This window comes from Lemur catta, chromosome 16 (assembly GCF_020740605.2).
Source record: "Lemur catta isolate mLemCat1 chromosome 16, mLemCat1.pri, whole genome shotgun sequence".
NCBI classification, from domain to species: domain Eukaryota; kingdom Metazoa; phylum Chordata; class Mammalia; order Primates; family Lemuridae; genus Lemur; species Lemur catta.
Window position 1 is genome coordinate 42,902,284 of NC_059143.1, and position 22,225 is coordinate 42,924,508.

At 44.8% G+C, this 22,225-nt stretch overlaps 1 protein-coding gene and 1 non-coding gene across 7 annotated transcripts in view; both read left to right on the forward strand.

Moving 5' to 3' along the window:
• The first annotated feature begins 3,547 nt into the window (after positions 1 to 3,547).
• On the forward strand, positions 3,548 to 3,654 carry LOC123622028. The gene has a single exon (XR_006729391.1). It is a non-coding gene; the product is annotated as a U6 spliceosomal RNA (small nuclear RNA).
• Positions 3,655 to 10,506: 6,852 nt separating this feature from the next.
• ZNF532 (zinc finger protein 532) overlaps positions 10,507 to 22,225 on the forward strand; it is a 99,270-nt gene continuing 87,551 nt past the window's right edge. For 3 of the 6 annotated variants that reach the window (XM_045527454.1, XM_045527455.1, XM_045527456.1), the window contains exons 1-2: positions 11,993 to 13,340; positions 13,425 to 13,534. The gene's annotated coding sequence lies outside the window, so the exon portion shown is untranslated. Of the gene's footprint in view, positions 11,045 to 11,600; positions 11,770 to 11,992; positions 13,341 to 13,424; positions 13,535 to 22,225 lie in introns of those variants that run through there. The other 3 variants (XM_045527453.1, XM_045527451.1, XM_045527450.1) reach the window with 3 other exon arrangements.

Sequence of the window (22,225 nt, forward strand, 5' to 3'; positions counted from 1 at the left end):
TTTTGCTGTTTGATCGTAAGTGCATATTTGCATCTTAACTAGGAAAGTAATAAAAAAGTTTTTTCTTTGGTGACAGGCTTCCTAAGAGAAACAATATAAATATTTTAACACAATAAGTAGGTTAACAGGATAAAGATGGAAGCACAGTTCTTTCCCCAGATCTGCCCGCCCTGCGTGTCCCCTGGGTCCTACCCACCTGACCGTGTGAGTTCTGAGATGGTTTTGCTTTTACAGATGGCAAGATGCTCCCTCATTTTATGGCAGGACTCTGTGGATTTGCCAGGGATAAAAGGATCAGGCCTTTTTATTGAGATTGTTTTCTTATTTGTCCAAATGCTTTATTATTTAGGTTCTAGAGGGGAGGCTTTGAGACACTTCTGTGCATGTTCTCTGTTCATGTCTGGGCTCATCGCCTCACACTCTGGCCCTGGCCAAGGATGGGTGAGACGGCAGATGAGGCTGGAGTCAAATTAGAAAGGTCTTAAAGGGGCAACATCAGCGAGAACCAAAACTGGCTTCCTCAGCTCAGCCTGGATGCTGAGAACCTACACCACACCTTACCACCTATCCACAACTTTGCTATTCCATTTTTTTAAATGCATTGCTTTACTCTTCCTCAACTGACCTGCCCAAGCAAATAATTTGATTGTTCCGTAGAGAGTGTTGGGCCCAGACTATGATACCCCAAAATGAACTCCTCAGAAGCAAAAGTTTTTCTCTGACCTTCTGCTGTCCTTCTGTCTCTAGTCCCTCATTCTCCCCCAAGGCTAGAAACTAGAATCCCTCTTCCCCAAGGTGAGTCCTGGAAACCAGAACCCCTTCTCCCCAAAGCCAGCCACAAAACCTGAAGATATTCCCCTAATTTTCTCCCCACCTTTCTGTGTAAAAACTGGCCATAAAGAAATTATCTGACCCACCTTGTTTGATTTCCTGTCCTTAAGACCCTCATTCTGGAGAGCATGCTGCCTCATACTCAGAAGGAAGGATGCTGCACAGAGAGGCCAAGAAGAACCCAGACAGCCAGGCCGTGCTGGGTTTCCCCACTCAGTCTATTAGCATTAGATCCTCCCCTTGTGCAATCATATTTCTGCATTGGCTGTGCATACTTTGTTGAACCTAAGCATAACAATGGACAGTTTCCCTGATATCTTTGGGTCTTCATTCTGAAGGCTCCTATGTCACATAAAACTATGATCAAATAAATTTATGTGCTTTTTCTCCTATTCTGCCTTTTGTCAGTTGATTTTCAGAAAACTTTTAGAGGGTGAAGGGGCGGTTTTCCCTTGGCCCCTACGAGAGACTTCCCGAAAGACCTTCAATGGAAGGACACAATAGTCAGTCTGCTCCCTGAGATTCTTTAAATCCCTCACCTCGAAGTCCTCACCTTGCTGTTTCTACCAATCCTGGACTGTTACACTTCCAGCCAAGTTTCTGCATTGAAAGACCCGCCTTAAACCAAGCTGCTGATTCTCAAAAATTCTGACACCACCCCCCTTGGGATACTACCTGAGCTCTGCAAGGCCATGTTCTCCCATATGTGCCTTGGGAAGCCACAGACTCAGCCTTCCCTTATCAGCAGTTGTGTTGGTCATGTTTGGGAGACAGTTTCTGACAAGAGGGACCTTTGTTCTTTTAGATGAAGTAACATGGTGTAATATGCATTTAATACGATAAACTCTGGTTGCTTAAGGGCTGTGAGAAGAAATTGGCAGTAAAGAGATTAGTGACCAGTTAAGAAGTCTCTGTAAGAGATCAGGCAGGAGATAACTGATTCAAATAAGGCAGCGACTGGATCTGGAACAGAGAGAAGCCTGCAGAAAAAACTGGCAGCACTTTCCCCCTGGATACGTACGGAGGAGTGTAATGTGACAGAGAAAGGGAGAAAAAAAGTGTGGTACCATCGAGTGAGATGGTGGTTGTGGAGGATGCAAGGGGACGAGGTGCATTTTTGGACCTCCTAAGTTGGAAGTGGTTTTGGAGCATTTCTTTGTCTACTTGGCAATTCAGTGTGATCTGGAATTAGGGGAGAGGTCAGACCTGCAGACACAGATTTGAGAATCACTGGAATAAACTTGAGGCCTTGAGAGTGACTGTGTTTCCCCAGGAGATGCAGATTTAGATTTTAGATTTTTAGATGCAGATTTAGAAAAGAAGGAGGCCAAAGATAGGCCCTTAAGAAAAATTTGTATTTCAGAGAGGAGCGCAGGAAAGTCCGCTGAGAAGGAAGACTGAGAAGAAATGAGTTTATGGAAGAGGGAAAGCTGTCATGAAAACTAAGGGAAGAGAATTTCAAGAGAAGGCTGCGGTGACGTGCCCCATACAGAATTCCCAATGCAGGGAGAGTCTTTCAGACTATATATAGTTACGTAGTTTCACTGAGGAGGTAGCCAAAAAAGGGGCCTGAAGGTTTTATCTTATGCCCCAGGAGGAAGGATCTTTATTCCTCTTAACTTAATGTGTGTTTAGATGGTAGGAGTAGGATGGGCTATTTAAAAGAATAGACAGATGGGTAGCACCTGCTAGGGCTTATTTAATACTTGCTTTGCAAAGCTACTGAGCCGGGTGCATAGGTACAGGGTGGCTGATGCTCGTGATAGCTTAACTGGTTGTGGTTCATGCTCTAAATACTCCATGGGCTACGGTCAAGTTGACTATATGGGGAGGACAAGATGAAAGAACAGAGAGAAGAGACAGTGACAGAGGGCCAACCCAGGGGCTGTCTGTAAATGCTGCAATGTAGGCTCCTTGTACATCTGGCCACAGGCTGACATGGAAACTCAGAAAAGGTGTGTCGATGACACACTGCTTGGGCTGTTCACATGGCCTTGTCAAACACAGCATGAGTATGATATGTTTTCTTATTTATCTGGTACTTGGAATGAGTTTATTAAGGGACACATGCATTTTATTTCCCCAAAACTAGACTGCTGGTAAAGTGAAACTCTAGAAGATTTCATGGTGCAGAGCAGAGTTAAGCTTGTCCACTTAGGCAATTTTTCTAACTTAGTGGCCTTTATACTCTTTTGATGGATCATACCTGTAGTGAAAAAAATTTTGAGTATTCATCTCAATTATTCACCTATTTAATCACTGATAATTTATAAAAATTCACTTAGAGTTTAAATATAGGTAGTACTATGCTGTTAAATACATTGTAAGTTATACACAAAAATAGAAATTAAAGGTTAAAATTATGATGGACTAAACAATACCATTAAAATTAAATTTTATTTATTAGCAGTACAAAGTATTATTATTACTATTTTGCTCTTACTAAATTCTTAATATTTCAAGCTCGGTATGATTGAATATGCTTCTTTTTTTCTGAAGTCTTGGTATAGCATGACAAAATACTTTGAATATCTTACTCTAAATTCATTTTTTTTTCAACTTGGGTTGCTTTAAAGGCTATGATAATGGGAAAAGATGCCTTACGAAGTTTTGTGCCAGCTGGAAGAGATGGATAATTTTCACCACTCACTCATAATGCTTATTTTTCAATCTCATCGACCAAGTATGCAAAAAGTTTAGTTGAAATTTGGGTGGTGTGCTCACTTCGGCAGCACTTACACTGAAATTGGAATGATACAGAGAAGATCAGCGTGGTCCCTGCGCAAGGATGACACACAAATTCATGAAGCGTTCCATATTTTATAAAATTAAAAAAAAAATTTGGATGGTGAATTGCTTGTGAATCTCACTCAATTGTCTCTGCAAATGTAAATTGGAAGGTGTTGTATTCACATTTTAATATTTTAAACAAATAGGATTAAGCCCACTGAAACTCTTTATCTGGGAGTTTTGGGTTTTTTTTTTTAACATCTGAGAAAATTCTGTTTATGATATTTTAAGTGTACTTAGGTGATTGTTGTCAGAGGTAATTGTTTTTATTATTTTTTTATTTGAGAAAATTAGCCTGTGTATTTGCCAGCAGAGGTAATGTTCTTGCACAATTTTTAGTATCAAAATTATGTAAGAAGGGATTTCCAAACATTTGTTTCTAAAATGCTCTCTCCATTACATGAGTTTCTTTCTAAAAGCAATTATTTTCTTTCTTGTGGTTAAAATATTATCTTTACCTTAAAGGGACAGATTAAATGTTTTTGGTCCCCTGCTCCAAAATCTTCCACATAGCATATGATGGATTGCTCTTATGGAAGAAAAAGTCAGCAAATTTGAAACTCTACTCTTTTTAAACAGGACAAGGAATGCCTTTAAGTTCTTTGCCATGACATGGCCAACAAACTACAGTGTGATACAGAAGATTTCACTAGTCATGCTTCATCTTTCAAAGTACAGTAGAGAGTCTCTGGTAAAGGAACTGTTATAAAGTCCTCCTAGACCAGGTGTGATGGCTCATGCCTGTAATCCTAGCACTTTGGGAGGCAGGGGAGGATCGCTTGAGGCCAGGAGTTTGAGATCAGCCTGGGCAACATAGTAAGACCTTGTCTCTACAAAAAAAAAAAAAAAAAGCCAGGTGTTGTGGCACATACCTGTAGTCCCAGCTATTGGAGAGGCTGAGGCAGGAGGATCACTTGAGCCCAGGAGTTTGAGGTTCCAGTGATCTATGATGATGCCACTGCACTTTGGCCTGGGCAACAGAACAAGACCCTATCTCAAAAAAAACCAAAAAAAGTCCTCCTACTCACCCAACCCATCCTTTTATTTATTAAATTTAATTAATTAATTAATTTTTGAGACCTGGTCTCACTTTGCCACCTAGGCTGGAGTACAGTGGCACAGTCATAGCTCTTTGCAACCCCAAACTCCTGATCCCAAATGATCTTCCTGCCTCAGCCTCCTGAGTAGCTGGGACTACAGGCGTGTGTGACCACATCTGGTTCATTTACACAAATTTTTGTAGAGACGGGGTCTTGCTCTGTTGCCCGGGCTGGTCTTGAACTTCTGGCCTTAAGTGATCTTCCCACCTTGGCCTCCTAAGGTGTTGGGATTATAGGCATGAGCCACCATGTCCAGCCCCTAATGACCTTTTAAATAAAATGAACTTCGCTGATGATATCCTGTAGAAACTTGTGAACTTCTGGCTTCAACTTCTTTGCTATAGGAGCTTCTCTGTGGATGATGCAGTGATAAATTTTGTGTTGGAATTTGTTATTTAATCCCAGAATTTTAAATTTCTGTATGGAAGCTGTTACATTAGGGATTACTGTTACAGTTTTTTTTTTTTTTAAATCATGTAATGTTTCCACTCCGGGAGGCCGAGGTGGGTGGATCATTTGAGCTTAGGAGTTCGAGACCAGCCTGAACAAGAGCGAGACCCCATTTCTACTAAAAAAAATAGAAAGAAATTATATGGACAACTAAAAATATATATAGAAAAAATTAGTTGGGCATGGTGGCGCATGCTTGTAGTCCCAGCTACTCGTGAGGCTGAGGCAGGAGGATTGCTTGAGCCCAGGAGTTTGAGGTTGCTGTGACTGAGGCTGATGCTACGGCACTCTAGCCCCGGCAACAGAGTGAGACTCTGTCTCAAAAAAAAAACAACAAATCATGTAATGTTTTGATTAAAGAGATCATTTATTGTTGAGAGTATCCCTTCTCTGCTAAAGTTTTAATTTAATAGTTCATAAAAAATAAGTTATTTTCAGGTATGCCATCACTGGAATAGGAGCAAGCAATGGCATGTTAGGAATACCTGCACTTGCCTTTCAATAACTGAGCAAACCTCCCACACTGTGTAATTTATTCTAATACGTGTTTCTTTAAGTCTACAGCAATATTTTCTAAGCATCTTCCAACTGTTTGCTGACAAATGAATGTATTTTATTTTACAGCCATATTTTCTGGTTATTGTTTTTACATTTTAACATTTGTTTTTTGCTTATATATTATTACTATTATTTTGAAAAACTTTGCCAGAAATAACGAGTGTTTCCCCAGTGATATGTGACTTTTGGTCTTTTGGTATTAAATAAAAAACCTCAAAAGACACTTCAAAATATTTATCATTAAGTTCAGCAGAAAGTTTTAAACTACTTGATCATCTTTTATCTTTGTCATTGGGGAAAAAAAACCCTAAACTATATAGGTGTTAATCTTGATGTTCTGAACACTTAATTTTTATTATTTTATCTTATTTTTTGGAGACGGGTCTCACTCTGTTGCAGTGGCATCATCATAGCTAACTACAACTTCAAACTCCTGGGCTCAAGCGATCCTCCTGCCTCAGCCTCCCGAGTAGCTGGGACTGCAGGTGTGTGCCACCACCCTAGGCTAATGAACGCTTAATTTATAAATGTCTTGCTCATTGGGATGGCATTGGGAAGATCCCAGTGAGTTAGAGTGTCATTGTCCCTGACCGCGCAGGCTTCTTGTCTCATGGGGACAGAGTAAAATAAGCCTCAAATATCATGTGAAAAGGGCAACTTAGGAGCACGTCAGGGCACCCAAACCCAGTTTGTATATATGGGGAGGGCTCAGGGAGGACTTCCCCAAGTGAGTGACACACATTTAGACCTGAAGATATGCAGGAGTTAGTTAGATGAAGGAGGCTGGGGAAGGGTGGGGAGAGTCTTCCAGAAAGAGGAGACAGCACGTTTGTGGGCCTGACAGTGAGAGGGAGCAGGTCTCATTCAAAGAACAAAAAGTCCAACAAGACCAGATCCTGGAATGTGACGAGGGAGAGACAAGGGACGTGGGCAGGCAAGTGGGTGGGCTGAATCATGATGAGCCCGCTATGTCACGTTTACAGAGTCTGGATTGTATTCCAAGGACAATGGAGAGATACGGAAAAGTTTGCACAGAGGGGTGGCAAGATGGTATCTTGAGAAAGATTACTAGAGTTTCAGTGTGGAGAATGCACCAAAAGTTGGCCAGGCTGGAGGCAAGGAGTTAGTGACCAGTTCCAAACTGAAGCGATGGGCCTGAAGTTGAGCCTGGGTGCTGGCTATGGAGAGAGGAGGCATTGGGGTCAACAGATGCTCACGAGGTAGAATCCTCCCTGCATCTAGCGATGGAGCAGAGGAGAGGGAATAGGGCCATTTTCAGAGAGTGCCGTCGCTGGGGAGACAGATGTGGTTGGGTCGGTATCTCGGGCTGAGGTACCTGGAAACAGACCCGGAATAATCTCTGGAGATCCACCTGTGAGGGAGTGAGGAAGGCAGAAGAAAGGAGAAGTTGACCTACACTGCTGTGGTGACTGAGGCCTCTGCCAATGTTCAGGGAGCTTGGGAGCTGGAATGGCCCCTCAGAGTGGGCCCAAATTAAGGTGAGAGGCCCAAGTCTTTCTCTCTCTACATCAGCCAGACGTTGGCTACTCCTTGGGAGGGGGTAGAGGTGTAACACTGGGTGAGGCAGTTCCCAAGAACTGGCACAAGACGGGCCAAGGCAGTTTACAGTGACCAATTCTGCTGTGAGGGGTCAGTAGCCAGTGTTCTCGGCAGCCAGGGGCTGGGGGTGTACACCCTGCGGAGAAAAACTAGACAAAGCACTACAGTGTGGTGGGGATGCCGAGAGCAGGAGGCAGAGATGAAGACGCACGTGCACAGTGGCCAGATAGTCTCCACGCCGCAGGAGACCAGTGAGAGCCCTTCTCAGGTGGAACTGAGTCCCCATTTCCTGTGTGCTCCCTTGTCCTTCCAGAAGGCCCTCCAAGCAGGAAGCTTGATGGCTTTTCCTTTTCTCAGGTACCTTCCTAAGCTTCCTCTTCTTTCTCTTCCCCTCCTCTTGGACTTAAGAGTGTAGGAAACAAAACCAAAGACAAATTCCTTCTCCGGAAGCCCAGATGTAACATAAAAGTTACAAAGGGGTAGGAAACCTTAGGGGATTCTCAACAGACTTCTCCTTTGGCCCACAGTTTCTGCAGATGATTCTTTGCTGGTATCCCAGACCCCATATTAATGGCTCTTCTATGATTCCTGAAGGGAGAGCTCCTAGAAACTACCCACGTTCCCCTGTCCCTACACCCTTCTCTTCTCTTTCCTTGTACAAGGCCAGCTTTCCAGCATTTAGGCCTGGAGTCAGCAGGCGGTAAGGATTAGTGGATTCATCTAGCAGGCAGGACCTAGGAGGTCATTCAAATATCTAGGCGCCTCCTAAATAATGCCCAACTCAGAGCCCAGCCCCCACCCCTTCCTGTCTCAGAGAGAAAGGCCTTTGCAAGCACTTCCAAACTGAGGCTCAGAAAAGGGGAGGTGGTTTTGCTACAGAAAATGTATTTATGAAATCACTAACAAAGGATAAGGGGAATGAATCCATTTCCAGACCTCCCCTTAGTTTATTTCTGGCAGGCTAATAATAATTTAAACCTGGTTATGATTTCTTTCAAGGGTATGTTTTTGGAAATTAAAAAGAAAATCCTGATTATATCAATATTTTGATGTTCTTGAAAAGAAAAGGTAGATTTTTCTTTCCCCATATTTTTTTGCTGGAGACTCTGCTACAAATCTTTATTATGCTATGATCGAACAATGTAATAATTCATTTAAAAACAGGCTAACACATTTAATATATTAAATTCTCTATAAACGCCTAGGCCTAGCTTGGTTTTGAGCTAAAAAATGTGTAGTTCCAGGCATGGGGCAGCTCAGGGTAGGAGTAGTTCCTAAGACCTTTTGATGGTGAGATAAAGAAAAGGCTTTTCTTTCTTTTTTTCCTTCCTCTTTCCCTCCAGGAACACACCTTTTGTGTGCTCTGCCTAACAAAGGAATTTCCTAATTTCACAGTGGAATTTGGAGGGAAAGCATCTACATACTTCTGCAAAACCAGCTTCTAACCACAAAAGATTAAAAAAAAAAAAAAGCTGGGATTTTGCAATATACTGATTGGAGGAAAAACAAAGACATTGAGAGGTAGTAATAAAAACAGCAACAACAAAATCTCAAAGGATTTAGAATTCCTTTAGTTTCTATTTGGCATAAGAATCATATAATTTCTTTGTTCTGCCTGTCCTTATCTACTGCATTCAAATGATAGTTTTATTTCATTCTTGCAGTTACTGATTCTATTGTTGCTCAAAGCAGAGCCTGCACAAGATGGCCTTACACATGTAGAGCAATAGAATGAATCTTTTCTTTACTGGTTTCTTTGGAAGAGTGTAGGGTCCTTTTTTATATTAAAAAAACCTTAGAATAAATGCTGTCTTTTTCAGCTGCGAAATTCAATGATTTTGTAAAGTAGACTAAGATGGCTTTGCTTTTAACTATTGGTCTACCTGGGCAAAGGGTAAAATTCTTTTTGTAAAAATGGAACTGAGATAATTTGCAACAAATTATTATTTTTTGGTTGTTTATGGTATTTAAAAGCAGATGCAATGTTATCTGTTGCCATTTGTGCAGATGATGAATTTTTGCTTTTAAACCAAATTTCCTCCAGCCGAGGCTCCACCAAAACACTGGGCTTTGCACAGAGCCCTGCTGAAAAAGTATCTGGCATCATGAAGCCACAAGGCAGTCGTACAGCTGAAGACTCTTTATGATAAGCGATTCAGACTTCAGTTTTGGTAATAACAACTCTTGTAACTCTGCTTTGCTGTGATTTCAACTCTTAAGAGAAGGGAATGGGGGAGGGGCAAGAGAGTATTTTAAGTAAACAAAGATTCCAAATCCATGAAACCTAGGATTTACTATGGTATGTACATTATGCAGTTCCATATATTGTAAAATGTGTAGCATGGCAAGATTTCAAATTAGCTGGTCCTTGTATACCCTTCAAAACACATAATGTTTTTACATGCATATTAATAAAGGCCCATCTTTGGGAGAAGAAAAAAGGGTTCCTTTCAAATGAAATGAAGCCCAGGTAAAGTTGAAACTCAACCCACAGAGTATTGGCACCGTTTTCAGGTTAAAAGAAAATGAGAGCTTCAATTTCATCATCTTGTAACACTGATAAATGTGATGCTGTGACTGGAAAAATTTGCAGACTACACAGGTCTTTCTAAACGGGTAAATATGTATTCCAACTTCAGTGCAGCTCCAAGCAATTTGTTGTTTGAAATTAAAAGACCAACAACTCTTCAGTGAGACTAAAATTCAAGTCATTTACATGAAAAGTCCTAAATAGCAAGAGTGCTACTTGCAATTTACATCATACAGTGCTCCCACAATAGAGAACAATGGCTTCCTCCATGGAAGTTCATGCAAGGGAGAGGCAGAGGCCGACTGAGATTTTTTTTTTTTTTTTTTAACTTTTCCAGCACACTTTGCAAATAGTAACCAATCAATCTAATTTAAAATAAAACACACAGAAATGCTTCCTATGCTGGGAGTCTTCACTGCTACTCAAGTAATATTGGTGTCTTCAGATTCTGATCAAACAGGAGTGAGCCTTTTTAATAGGTTATGGTGATATATTTTTTTTCAGATCCTTCCATTTTGTCCTATTTCCAGTGTCAGCACAATTAGCCTGACATGGGGGTTTTCTCTCTGGTTTTAAAAACCTTTAAATGGAGTGCACGTCTGTGAACAATATAAGAACCAGGACACCGGGCTGGAAAAATAGCATACCTCATCTGGAATGGAAATAGTCTCTTTCTGCACTCCTTCGTGGCCTTTAGCGGGTTTATATATGTATCTTTTTGTGTTCTGTAGGCTATGACCACCTGCTGTATGTACAATACGTGCTTGTCACATTTGTACACCATCTCCCTTCTAGAATTTAAAGACCCAGCTATTACATCTTGTTTACTCAATATCATTCCCCCATTAAGGGGAAAAAAAAAAAAAACCCACATGAACTGAACATGCCATGTTTCAATCTGGCCCCAGTGGCTTTTTCTCTGAAAGCAAAACGTGTGTCTTTTACACCAGGGCTTTCTCCCCACCCCAGGGGGTGTCTTCCATTCTTTTGTGGCTCAGTTTAAGGCGAAAAGGGCTCCAAACCACTAACTAACCAGAGGAGAGCCCCTTCTCCCACCTCCAGGGAGAATTCCAGATTTAATTTATCTGAAGATAGCGTGCTCTCTTCTTACTTATTTGCCACCATTACGAGGACAACAAAACACCACCTTGGCTTCAAGATCCTGGGTAGAGGCTCACGGTCTTTTTCAACCATCTTTGGCGAGGCCTTGCTTCCTTCCACTCGAGTAAGTCGCGGCTTGGGGCCATGGAAAGGACTGGGTGAGAGCCTGAAATGTCGTTTGAAAAAAAAGCAGCCCTCCCTCCATCCCCTCACCACCACCACCACCCGGCCGTGCTCTCCGGGGCGAAGTTGCAGTGCTGCAGCCCCATATGGGCGAGACTTGGCAGGGCTGCGGGGCGCCCGTTTGCAGCCGCCGGACTCCGGGCTGCAGCGGCCGGGCGCCCGCCGCCCTTCTCCCCGGGTCCTCCCTTCCCCCGCCGGCCGCCCCCTCCCCCTCGCCCGCGCTCCCCTTTGTTCGCTCGCCGCCCGGGCCGAGCCGCCGCCGCCGCCGCCCGGGCCCGCACCCCCAGCCGTAGGCCCCGGCGTGGCGGGCCGGCCGCCGCCGCCGCCGCGCGGCCTAGAGCGCGGCGCCCGGGGAGGCGCGGGGCCCGGGCCGGGCGCTCGGCGAGGCCCGGCGGCGGCGGCGGCGGCCGGGGGCCCGGGAGGCGGCGGCGGCGGCGGCGGTGGCGGCGGCGGCGAGGCCGCTCCACCGCACACGCACACACAGACCCCGGCAGCGGGAACGCAGATGACACGCCCGTAACATGGAAGCCGCCGCCGCCGCCGCTCCGACGACAGCAGCAGCAGCCACAGCAGCAGCCGCCGGCGGCGCCGCGCTGAACAAAGGTCATCCGAGCTGCGGCCCAGGCGCCCGGGCTTGACCGCTGCGAGGCCAACCCCGGGAAGGGGGTGGGTGTGCGCCTCTGGGGCTGGGGGGCGGCCGGGGCAAGCGAGGGGCGCGGGTGGTCGCCGGGGAGAGGCGGGGGCTCGGCTCCTCGTGCCCAGCCCTGCGGATCGGGGCGAGCGCGTGAGGCTCAGGCCCCTTGGCCTGATTGCAGTGGCCTGTCCCACCCTGGCCTTGGGGATAGCAGGCCTTCGCGCCCCGCCGGCTGGCTTGGGGGGCCGAGGAAGAGCTGGCTTTACTAGGCCCCGCAGGTTCAGAGAGGGGGGCCACGTGGGCGCAGCTCTCCTCCTCCCCCCGCCGGCGCTGGCGTGCACAGATGCTTTCTCAAAGGCCTCCGTGCCCCCTGTCCCACTGGCCCTTCCTTCGCCCCCCGCCCCCACCCTAGACAGTCCCAGTTTTCTTCCCCGAGGTGAAGGGATTTGGACTTCTCCCCCCAGGTGCTTGAAAGAAGAGAAGGTTGGAGGAGGAGGAGGAGGCTGGGGGGCTGCTGGTGGTGGTGACAGGGCTGGGAGAGCGAGGAGAGGGACGGAAGGGAGGAGGGGGCTGGGTGGGGTGGGGGTGACAGGCAGAGAGGAGCCTGGTCAACAAGCCAGCACCACTCTGCTAGGAGGCCAGGCCGCCTCCTGCAGCCGACGCATCCTGTGTGAGCAGACACACACAGCTTGCTTTCTTGGGGGCTCTTTGTCAGCCACCAACACAGAGAACACACACTGACACACACGTACACAAAGATCTGAGCCAGGTTGTGGGAGGTAAGTGGGGGAAGGAGAAGGAGGGCTGTGGGGCGGAGGGGCGGGGGATGGGCCCTGAGGGGCTCTGGGGTGCTCGTGAGGTGAGCATTTCCAAGGCTGTGTGCGTGTGTGGTGGGGGGGACACACGATGACCTTCCCCTGCTCAGGAAGACCTAAAAGGGAAAAGCAACCCCCAGCGAGATCCCCCTGTGCTGATGATTTTCAGGGACTTGTTGGCAACTCAGCGAGGGTTGCCATAGCTTTTTTATGTAGGGTGACCAGAACCGGCTGAAACTGGTTTGAGGCAGATCAGCTCCTGAACACAATGCAGTCACTGAGCTACTACAGTGGGATAGCAGCTTCCTCCCTCCATGGCAGCCAAAAGCAGAGGAGCTTGCAGGAAGGTACCATCCCAACACAGTATGTGAATGCACACTTAGACACCACACAGCACTGGTACGTGACTAATGGAGCCCTGAAAGATTCTGGGTAGAGAAGATGGAAAAAAAGGTGCAGGTTTGCAGGGTCTGAGATTACTTGGGCTTTTCCTGCCTTTTTCTTTTGCTTAAGGGATGGACAAGGAGCTGAGATTTATGACCCTTATTAAAGAAAAAAATGTGCCTTGCTAGGGTGGGGACACTTGGTTTATGCAGTCTCTCTCTCTCTGTTTTTAACAAAACCAAACCAAATGAACTGATGGATTTGTAATGGTAGTCTGTTTGTTGCTGGAGAATGCTACTTTGCATGCCTTTTTCTCTTGCAGGGTATGTTCTGTTTTGTGCTTTTCCTTTTAGAAGCTACTAAAGGGTGTTGGGGATACTTCTGACTATTATGAAGGCCGAAAGGTAACAATATTGTTCTAGGAAATGAGCATAAATGCGTTCCAGTGATGCTGTTAGCCATACATGCTGTCTTTTTTTTCCTTGTAGGCCTGTTGACTGGGGCTGCTTTTAACCCTTTCATATTTGCTGAGAATGCAGCCGTGTGACAGTAACTGAACACTGGCCCAAAGTCTTTTCAAAAGGTCAAGGTTCACAAGGTGAGATACGCTGTTTTGAGCATGAATTTAAATATTTATTTGCAGATCCATTCAGACACAGACTGACAGTGGATTGCTACCCTGGAGATAAAATTGGGTTCAGAGTGGAGAAGAAATTCTCTTAATGTTAACCCAGTTTAATGGGATTAGAGTGACTTTATGATGGTATTGCTATCAAGGCGAAATCTGAATGCCTTCATTAAATCGCATGTGTCTGGGCAATTGGACGAGTGCGGCCTGGAAAGGAGGGAGTTTAGAGAATGGTAGGCGTCAGGGCCTTGTGGGGAATATGCTGTTTTGCATACAACAAAATCGGTACACATGTGGCATTTTCCCGAGGATTATAAGAAAAGGAAGGGCTTCACCAAATCGAGGCAGCCTATCCACCTTTTTAGGATTTGAGGAATCTGAAGGGTAGAGTTGCCTTTTGTTCATTCATTACCTTTCTTTTACCTTGCTCTCTGTGTTAACCTGAAAGGTTTTTCACTCCGAGTCAAGTGGTGGAATGTCTTTTATTGATTTTGGGGGCTGTTGACGGTGAGTTCGCCATTGGATTATTTGTGGCATACATTTTAATGTGGAATGCTAATGCAGTACCAGGAGGAAACGGGGTAGTCTGGCTTCAGCTGTGGAAAGATGCCTGTTAACTCAAAGTTGTTCTGTAATGGATGGTAGGAAATGCGTAATGTCTTAAAAGATTGCATTAGATCTGAGCTGGCATTTTTATGCACCCTCCAAAACCAAAGGTTGGAGAGGAGAGGAGAAGAATGCAGCAAGGAGTCTAGCAAAGTGAAGAACAAAGGCTGAGAGAGCTTACAGGGGAACACTAAACATTTTGCCTTGGGGTTCCTTATGAAAAGAACTGTAACTTCCCCAAACAGGAAACCAGCGGCTCCACAATCATATCCAGTATGATCTCAGCAACAGATAGAACTGGTTCTGCCTTTCTGCTGGTTTGGTGAAAGTACATCCAGAGGAGCTCACAGAAGACATGATTGAAAATAAAATTTCTGCCTTACTTTGAAGTGGGCATTTTGTTCCTCTCTGTGCTCAGCAGAATAGAGTCTTTTCAGCAATGCCGGGGATCTTAGAATTGGTTAAGTTGTGTGCTGGCAGTTGGTGGGCAGAATATCTGCAGTGAAGGATGTCAAGTATGCAAGGGTTTTTATTGTTAAGATGTTTTTCATTTGGCTACAGAACATCCACTGTATGATAAAACTGGCAAAAGGGAAACAAGAGTGCATGGTTAGCTCAGAATACTTTATGTAGTATTTAATAGAGATAAATGTAATCTCGGACGGATAGACCTGCAAATAGCTTACATGATGGAACAAAATTCTTTACAAATCGCTGTGCTAAAATTGGTTTTCAATTCTACATCATTTTTGACTGCCAGAGGTTCTGTGTATGAGCATGGCAGAAATATGCTTGCAAAGCAGATCCCAATCCATGTTGCAAGATTGCTGCTCCTGCTTTTCTGGTGCCAACTAAAACTCAGATGGCTAATATGATACACCTTAATTAGCTTAATAACTTAATACAATAAGCTGTTTTATCGTTTGGTCCTTACTTCTTGCCTTTCCAGAGTCAGTAATTTTTCTTTAACTTAGCCAACCCCTTGCACTGGCTATTTCTTGAGAATATGTTTTTAAAAAATCTCTTTGTAAGGCATTGCACGTCATGGAATGTTCTGGTTTGCTCTCTTGGTGGTTTTTAGCTTTGTTACTCTCCCTCCCTCGCCCCCCCCCCCAGAAGTCTCCTGAAAATAGCATTTGTTTTGCATTTAGACCAGTCTTTCCAGCTGCAAATGCTGTTGAAGGCTGGAGAGCTGGTTCTCCAGGGCAGTAATCATGAGCTCATCTTGGATGGAAGCTTGTCTCAGGTGGTGATCTCACAGGGAGGTGTAACAATGTAGCAGGCCCAGGTCTCCCGGGAGAGGAGCCGAGAGGCTTCTGGGCTTGGGAATGCGCGAATGGGAGTGTGGACAGTAAGCAAGGGCATGTTCCTTCCTGGGAGAGCCAGGAGGAGACACCGGGCACCCATGCTTGGGGCGGGGCCCGCCTGGCTGTTACTGTCGCTTAGCCTAACCCAGCCCGGCGTCTGGTTGGGATCGCCTGCAGCAGTCTCCAAGGACGACCTGTGGGCCATCCCCTCTGGAGCAGGAATGTGTGGGTTTGTCTGAGCAGAGTACACTGGAAAGAAAGTGTAACTTGGTGTCGAGTCCTTCTTGTTTTTATCATTTGCCTGTGTAGAGTCATTTTTTCCATGTTAAGGAACATTGGATACAGGGGCTTTTAGAACTCAGCCTAACCTGGTTCAGGAGTGTGAGCTTGTTCTCTCTCTCTCCCTCCCTCCCTCTCTCCTGCGGTAGATTCCTTGCCCCCACCCACCTTTACTCATTTTTAGGGAAGGCCTAGGAAGGAAGTAGTCAACACGTAAGGGGAATTTTCTGCTTAATACCTGCATTAGAATTTTAGGATTTGTGAGTTCTCCCATCCTCCGTTTATTTCTTCCCTTGACATGCTTTCTTGGGCTTTGCTGTGGAGTACAGTCTGTCTTCAGTTGGTTTTGAGTAACCTTTCCCATATCCTTGGTGGAAGTCCATCTGGCTGTTCACAGCTGGAGTGGAGCTCGCCCTTATGTGGAACCTCAGAAAGGTTGCCGGTGACTCCTTCATTCCCCTAACGTCTCTTCCTAATCCCCATACTGTCAAAACAAGAACAGCAGCAGCCATGGTAAACAGTACAGAAATACACACCTTTGTGTTAATTATATTTCAGGAATGATCTTTAACTGTGTCATGATTGAAGAATTAACTTTTTCAATTTTTAAATTTACAAACAGTAAAACTTACTCTGGGATATCCAAGCCTGTGGGTTCAACATATGTATGGAGTCGTTCATCCAGCACCACAGTCGATACGGAATAGCTCCACCACCCCAAAAAACGCCTCTTGCTGCCCTTTCTCCCCAGCCCTTCCCTTGGCAACCACTGTCCCACTATAGGGACGTTGTTCTCTGTCCCTGTAATTTGGTCTTTTCCAGAATGTCATATAAATGGCTTCTTTCACTTAGCAAAATACAATTGAGGTACATCCATATTCTGTGTATCATGCTTGGTTCTTTTTTAATGCTGAGTAGTACTCCACTGTATGGATGTACCACGGTTAGTTTATTCATTCCCTGCTAGAAAAGGACATGAGGGTTGTTTCCAGTTTTTGGTAATTGTGAATAAAGCTGCCGTAAACATTTGTACAGGGTTTTTGTGTGAATACAAGTTTTCATTTCTCTGGTAAATACACTCATGTGTCGAGTGATGATGGGGGTATGATCTGAGAAATGCGTTGTTAGGTGATGACATCGTCATGCGAACATCGTGGAGTGCACTTACGCAAACCTAGGTGGTATGTCCTACTGCACACCTAGGCCATATGGTATGGTCTGCTGCTCCCGTGCTGCAGACCTGTGCAGCGTGTTACTGTACTCAGTACTGTGGGCAGCTGTAACCCAGTGGTAAGTATGTGTGTATGGAAACATACATAAACATAGACAAGGTACAGTAAAAATACGGTATTGTAATCTTATGGAACCACTGTTGTATATGCAGGCCACTGTTGACCAAAATGTCACTATACATTACATGACTCTCCTTAGAATTGAGACGTCTGGGTCATATGGTACACACACGAGAATTAAAAGTTTGAATGAAAATAAATTCATCTCATTGTAAGTCACAGAAAAGATCTAGCCTTGACAGCTGCAGTTAAGACTTCCCAAGAAAGAGATCATAGTGAACATTGTCTGAAGACACACGAGAGATGATCATGATAATAGAACACTCTCTAATGGGATGACATGCTTTATAACCCTGAACTAATCGGAATTAGCCAAAAGTGGAAACAAAAACTGCCAGTGGTAAAATATCCTTTCTCTCCTGCAGCAGTTATTTTTAATCTCTTCAGAAACATTTGGCAGTTTAATTTTTACGTTTGTCTTCAGGTTCTGTAAAACACCAGACATTAAAATAGAATTGCAATTTTGGAAAGTGATACCGAAAATCTTTGTTGAAATCTTAGTTGTATGTAAACAACTTCTTAATTATAATTTGATTTATTGACTGCCAATATTGGTGGTGTTTTAATAGTTATTATTCAGGTTTTCTAATTTTTAAGGAACTGAAAATGTTTAAGCAATATCAAGGCAGTGAAAGGGGACATTTTGGAAGCAGATTTTTTTTTTTTTTTTTTGTAGGATAAAGTAGCTTTCAGGATTGGGAAGAACAGATCCTGAAAGCTGTTTTAGGGATAGGCAGAGATCATGGTGGTGTAGAGGGAGGATAGTCCAAGAAATGGGAAGCGATGTTAATTTGGGGATTGTTCCGGCCATTTAACAGATACCTGCTGCTTGCTAAGCAGACATCGTGCTAGGCGCGGGGAGTGCAGAGGGGAAAGGACACCAGAGAGATGAGTCTAGTGGGAAGGAGCCTGCAGAAGCTATGACAGGAATGTGCATGGGCCACCTAGTGCCAGCGTCAGGGGAGGAGCCCTTGGAGAGGTGGCTTGAGAGCTGAACCGGGAAAGACCTGGGGAAGAGTAGTGGGATGCAGAAGGCACGGGAGCATCCGGTGTCGGGAGTGGGCTGTGGGGGGAGTGGCGGTGGAGGGCCAGCCTGAGGAAGGTCGTTCAGTACTGTCCCTGCGAGTGTGGACTTGCTGTGTGGGCAGTGTAGGCAGAAGGACTTCCCTTTCATGACAAAGGTCCTGTGGCAGCACTGGAGGATGGAGTGGAGGTAGGGAGGCCAAGCCAGGGGACGGCTGCAGGATCCCAGGAGAGAAACCGTGAGGGCTTTGATCTGAAGCCTTGTTCCTGGGGACGGAGGGGCAGCTAGTGGCTGCTTCAGGGGGCTGGGTGCACACCTGACTGGGTAAGGGAGACATGGAGAGGGAGGGGCAGAGGCCGCCTCCCAGGTGGCAGGCGGAGGCTACGTCTTCGAGATAGCAAGTTCAGAAGGCCGAATGAGTCTGATTTTGGGCTCCATTGCCTGCGGAGCCTCCCTTTGCCTCTTGGCTCTGTCGGTCTGGGCTTCAGGAGGGCTATTTGAGCTGGAGGTCTGGACTGTGAATAATGAGCATACAGAGAGGATAGAAGAAACGTGTCAGAAGGGTTGAGTTTCTGTCCCCTAAGATAATGTCTTACATAGTGGAAACCATCAATGAAAGGGAGAGGAACCTCTGAAGAACTTAAAATACCTGCTGCAGGAAGTTGGAGGGCGTTTCCAGAAAGGTAGAAATTAGGCTGGGTGCAGTGACTCATGCTGTAGTCCCAGCCCTTGGGGAGGCTGAGGCCAGAAGATCATTTGACGTTCAAGACCAGCCTGGGCCACATAGCCAGATTCTGTTTCTACAAAAAAAAAAAAAAAAAAGATTAGTAGCTAACACCTGCAGGCACTGCGGAAGGTGGTGGCCCTTTATTTCTGTTATTTCTTTTTTTTTCTATTTTTTTTTTTTTTTTTAAGAGATGGGGTCTTGCTATGTTGCCTAGGCTGGACTTGAGCTCCTGGATTTAAGCAATCCTCTCTCCAGAGTAGCTGGGACTACCAGGGTGCACCGCCATGTTCAGCTATTATGCTATCTCATTTAATATGAAACAGTGAGATGAGCTGTATTCTCTTATCCCCATGGTGCCAGTGGGGAAACTGAGGCAGAGACCCTAGCCAAAGTCCCCCAACTCATAAATCTTAGTAGAGGCAGGATTTGAAGGATGCTCCCCATCACTGTGCTGTTCTGCCTTGGCGGGGGCACCGTTGGTGGACAAGGGGTGATGTGGAAGCTTTCTAGGGGTTTGAGGGCTAGGAGGCGTGCAGAAAGGGCACAGCAGGTGCTAAACAGCAAAGACGACTGATGGCATTCGGGTTAGAGGTGACAGTTGACGTGTCCTCGAAGTGAGAACATGCAGTGGAGAAGCTGGAGCTACACTGAGGGCCTTTGTGTTTCGTCAGATTTTCCTGACTTTCATCAGCACAGAGAAGAATCCATCTGCACCAGGGACGGCTCTAGAAATAGCATGTTGGAAAGCCCTAAACGGTTCTACTGGTCACTAGGGTGAGGATACGGACTGGAAGGAAGAAGGAATGGAGAGACGTTTTTATTTTATGTATTCTTTGAAAAGGATGAGAAAATCAAAGTAAATCGAAAGTGGTGCTGAGAAGAATCTTTTGTTCCAACAATAAATAAACAACAGTTTAAAGAATTCTTTGAATCGTCTTCTACAGGCAGGAAGTTCTGAATTCTGGCTGTTTTAGGAGGGGGAAGAGCAAATTCTGTTTAATCTAAATCTGGAGACTGAAATAAGTAATTTTTAGACAAACCTCAGAGTGTTTATTTTAGCTGTCTCACATGTTCCCTACTAAGGATTCCTCTTTAAGGATGGTCTTTAGGGCCCCCAAATGCAGCTTTTATATTGTTTTCAATCCGTTATTACAATTTTACATAATTAGAGCTTTTAGATGTTTTGAATGATCCATAGAGATCTAAAGATAAAATTAGGGTGTTGAAGTTCTTGACTTTTTGCTCAATATCAGCCCTTTCCTTTTGGGACACAAACTCCATTTTTCCAAAGGCTGACTCATGGTGCTGGTAATGGGTATTGATTTTATAATTTTCTTTTGTGAGAAAGAAATTCTTTCTAGGGATCTGACTAGTAACAATTAGATTGTTGAAAAACTTGAGGTTAGAAAATTCAAAACTCTCTGTTTTAAAGGATCACATAACTGGAAGTGCTTCAGATATTTATAGTTATCTCCTCATTTTCTACATTGAGCCCACGTTGGGGGGCAGGGGCCAGTGTGTAGTTCATGGCAGGTTTGAAACAGGACCCCAGCACTCTGGACCCCAATCCCAGACCACTGCCCTTACTGCTTCCTCTCTGCCTTTCAGATTTGTCTTATGTGTTTTGATGGTATTTAATCCAGCTCTTATTCATAATCCTTATATCATGTGAACCCAGAAACATGGGTTGATCAAATTAAGCCTCACATAGGTACTTATTGGTCAGCTGGTCCTTAATGGTTTTGCTGGTCTAACATAGCAAGGATGGGAGGGTCAGTCTGAGGACTGATTATGCTTAGTGTTCAGTTAAATCTGGGTGCTAAGGACAGGGAGCTTTTCGGTTGCCTGTGCCTAGCTCTCAATGATACACACTTGTGTGCCTAAACGTCAATGCTCTAAACCTGTGTTCTGCCACTTACTGGCCGTGGGACCTTAAGCAACTTACTTAAATTCTAAGCCATGCTTTTCTTGAGGGTTGTTCTGAGGAGTAAATGCATGTAAAGTGCTTAGCGGAATGTATGTGGTAAGTCCTTCCTAAAATTGTAGCTCTTCTGTGTTTTTCGCTCTGTTTTAGCAGAATGGTGTTAGCCCCAGAATTTTTTTTTTTTTCTTGGAGGGTATTGTGTCTCCTGTCCTGCCTTACTTCATTTGCAAGTAGGTGTTTGTTTTTGACCATGAAAACACACAGAATGTGTGTCTCCTGCCTCATCTGTAGGGCTTCAGTTAACAGCTACCCTATGTCTGGTTAAAAGTGGGTGAAATGTAGGCACGAGGGTAGCATACTTGTTCCTACTTGGCTGTACTTTCCTTTATAGTTGGAGAATCTTGTCCAAGTTTTGTACTTGAACTTTCTTTGCTCCCGGAAAAATTTAGCTCAACCATCGAGTGGCTGTAGTTTAGCTTGTCTGTCTTTTGGTGTAATTTATGTTGAGTAAAGTTTAAAACAAAACAAAACCTAATTGTGAAAATATGCTAGGTTAGCAAAAGCCTGTGTTCTTTTTCCCCTGGCACTTTGTTTCCCATGTTTGACGATGACTAGAGGGAGGTTCATACTCTGCACACTAGGATTGGGGCTGGGTAGAAGGTTGAGTGGAGAAGGGATCCAAGAGATCTACAAATAATTATTTTATCTCTGGAACTGCTTTGTCCAGTGTGGTAGCCACTAGCTGCCTATGGCTGCTGAACGGTTGAAATGTGGCCAGTCCTAATTGAGTTGAGCTGAAAGGATAAGACACACACCAGGTTTTGAAGACTTAATAAAAAAAAAAAAGAGGGCTGGGCGCGGTGACTGACGCCTGTAATCCTAGCACTCTGGGCGGCCGAGGTGGGTGTATCGTTTGAGCTCAGGAGTTCGAGACCAGCCTGAGCAAGAGCGAGACCCTGTTTCTACTAAAAGTAGAAAGAAATTAGCTGAACAACTGAAAATATATAGAAAAAAATTAGCCGGGCATGGTGGCGCATGCCTGTAGTCCCAGCTACTTGGGAGGCTGAGGCAGGAGGATCGCTTAAGCCCAGGAGTTTGAGGTTGCTGTGAGCTAGGCTGATGCCATGGCACTCTAGCCCAGGGTTACAGAGTGAGACTCTGTCTCAAAAAAAAAAAAAAAAAAAAGATGAAAATATCTCATTAACTTTTCCTATCGCTTACATGTTGAGCTCATAATATTTTGGTTAAATGCAATTTATTAAATTTATTTTGCTCCCTCCCCCCTTTTTTTCCTTCTTTTTAAAATGTGTCTACTGGAAAATGTAAAACTACATACACGGCTTTCATTATATTTGTGTTGGATGGTGCTGGTCTGGAATGTTGGACGGACATGAAGCAAGTTTAGCAGTGACATTGCTCTGCTGCCCTGCGGTATTCATGTT